The 2,843-nt window shown below is 38.7% G+C and overlaps 1 protein-coding gene across 1 annotated transcript in view; it reads left to right on the top strand.

Annotated features, from left to right (window-relative positions):
- XPO6 (exportin 6) overlaps nt 1-2,843 on the top strand; it is a 114,796-nt gene that overhangs the window by 35,425 nt on the left and 76,528 nt on the right. The gene's annotated exons all lie outside the window — the stretch shown is intronic.

The following is a 2,843-nucleotide window of genomic DNA, read 5'->3' as shown; positions in this document are numbered from 1 at the left end:
TAAAACAGCTCAAAGAAGTCAAAATGAACATGCTTTGGCGTGTGGAGGTCTGATCTGAGCCTGTTCTAATGCTCAGAGATTCCTTAACTGTTAAACTCCTCTTTGGGAGGCTTCTAGCTTCTTTTTTCTATCTCTCCACTATTATCTTTCCCATTCTGCAAGTTTGGGTAAATAAAGGCTTCAGGCATTAGAGAGAGAGGTATAGGTATAATCACTTCAGGTCTTCTGGGGACCTTAATATTTTCTAGAATCTACTTTTGAATTTTATATCATTTACATAAACACTATTCACTAAAGCATATTGTAAAGTAGAAATTGTATTCAAGTGTCAGATTTCTGCCTCAAGGACAGTGAGGTCCGAGAGCAATCTTTTTCTTCCTGAGTTCTTGCTTGAAAATGAAAAATGTTTTTCTTTGTCCAAACCTAACAGCTTTTCTTTCGGGCATCTAGCAGCTCCCTACTGGCCTTACAGTCATTACTTTTGCCTCCTTGGAATTCTTTTTCTGAGGTTCTGTGACCCTGGAGACCCATTTCTGTGTCTCCCTTGGCTTTTTAAAATCATATTGGCCACTTAAATTTATGGCTCATTTCTACCTTTGGTCCAGTGCCTGGTTGGGGTTCAGATTTCCAGGTGGCCAGTAGACCCATTTTTCCCTGTGTCCTTTAAGTATACACAAGCTCCTGGTAGATGCTAACTTCTAAACTTTTAATATTACATTTGGTGGTCTTTTTGGGCCTGTACCTGTATGCTTTTCTATTCTGAGTGTAAGTGCACTGTGGGGAACCAGAGCATTTATAAGTCAGGAATCACTGGCAGAGGATGAGCCCCATAGGTGAACAGATATCTAGTTTAGAAGACCCACCCTGTTTACCTCCCTGGGTTCTCTTATTACTCAATTGGGCTGACGTTTTTCCTGCCTGCCAAATAATCTCCCTGTTTTATGCTACCGAAGTATCTTATACTTACAGTAAAAATATTAGTGGCAATTTTAACCAAAGGAGGTAGAGGGTCTTTCCCTTACATAAATTTGCTTTATTCTAACACCCTAATTTTTTCAAAGTCTTTTTTAAAAATTTATTTTATTATTTTTTTTGTTGTTGTTGAGACAGAGCCTCAAGCTGTCACCCTGGGTAGAGTGCTGTGGCATCACAGCTCACAGCAACCTCCAACTCCTGGGCTCAAGCGAGTCTCCTGCCTCAGCCTCCCAAGTAGCTGGGACTAGAGGTGCCCGCCATAACGCTTGTCTATTTTTTGGTTGCAGCTGTCATTGTAGTTTGGCAGGCCCGGGCTGGATTCAAACCCACCACCTTAGGTGTATGTGGCTGGTGCCTTAGCCACCTGAGCCACAGGCGCCGAGCCAAAGTCTTTTTTTTTAAACTTACAATTAAAATGCTTTTGGTTTTTCTCTTAATTTTTGGTTTTCAAATCAAATACTGCTTACCTTGTTTGTTCATGAATTAAAAGTATATGAACCTTTTGAACATGTTCATATTCTAATCTGATTTTAAAGTAGCTTTAAATAACTAGATGCTACACATATCTAATTTAAATGCAGGCTATGGGGAATCCGGGGGTTTGGTTCTCTACAGTGGGTATATCTTAGTTCACATCTCTTTGTACTTAGTCATTGTAGATTTATTTGAGTGTGTGGGTAGGAATGACATCTTGCTTTTTTTATGTTGTCTTTAAGATATAAATTAAAGGCTTTTCCTAACTAGATGGGAGAAAGGAGGGAGGCCTTTTTTAAAAAGGGCTCTACCCACCCTTCAGCAAAGGTGAGTTGCTAGTGCTGCAGAGGTTGACAGACCTGTTAGGGGGAGCGGGAGATCAGGAGATTATCTGGTCATTCTAATCCTTTAACTGCAGAGTGCTCAGAAACAAAATGTGCCAATTGAGACATGCAGTGATTGCTACAACCTACAGTACACGGTGTGCTACTGGGCATTCTTTGGTTTCTTGATGATTAAAATAATTTACCCGTTAGTTTCAGTTTCAGTATGTTATATTTATAAAAAAGTAATATGCAAAAAAATTTAATATGAAATTATAAAGCTTTGCAATTTAAGAATCTTTTTATGTATGGGACAACTCAAAACATGACACGTAATCCAACATTACATCATATGTGTTGATATGATGCTTTGCTTCACTTTTTATGTTTGGTGCAAACTATACATCTCTAGTGGGAATTTTGCCATTTTCCTGTTGGATTGATGTATTTTGATGGAAAAATGCCTTTCTGGGAGATGGAATGGGTTGTTAAGTTTCTTCCTCCAGAGTTAGTTGTCTCATTGACTGGATATTTTTCCAGGATTTCTCTAATTAGGGGTATATGAAATTGTACAAATTTTAAATTTTTATTGGTTACAGTTTTATTTTTTATTTTTTTATTATTATTATTTTTGAGACAGAGCCTCAAGCTGTCGCCCTGGGTAGAGTTCTGTGGCATCACAGCTCACAGCAACCTCCAAACTCCTAGGCTTAAGTGATTCTCTTGCTTCAGCCTCCCAAGTAGCTGGGACCATAGGCGTCTGCCACAACGCTTGGCTATTTTTTGGTTGCAGCCGTCATTGTTTGGTAGGCTCAGGCTGGATTTGAACCCGCCAGCTCTGGTGTATGTGGTTAGTGCCTTAGCCATTTGAGCCACAGGCTCCAAGCCATGGTTACAGTTTTACAAAGTACGTATGCGTTATAAATTGATAAATCAAGCATGTGAAAAAAATTTTTTGTACCACTTTAATGTTTTCCATATAGTATGTGTAGAGTTTAAATTTGAAATAGCTTCTACATTTTCGTTTCCAAATCAGATTCTGAGGTACTTGACAGTTTATGTTTTTTTTTT

This window comes from Otolemur garnettii, unplaced genomic scaffold (genome assembly GCF_000181295.1).
Source record: "Otolemur garnettii isolate 467f Iridium unplaced genomic scaffold, OtoGar3 scaffold00096, whole genome shotgun sequence".
NCBI classification, from domain to species: domain Eukaryota; kingdom Metazoa; phylum Chordata; class Mammalia; order Primates; family Galagidae; genus Otolemur; species Otolemur garnettii.
This window is presented reverse-complemented; position numbering and strand designations above follow the sequence as displayed.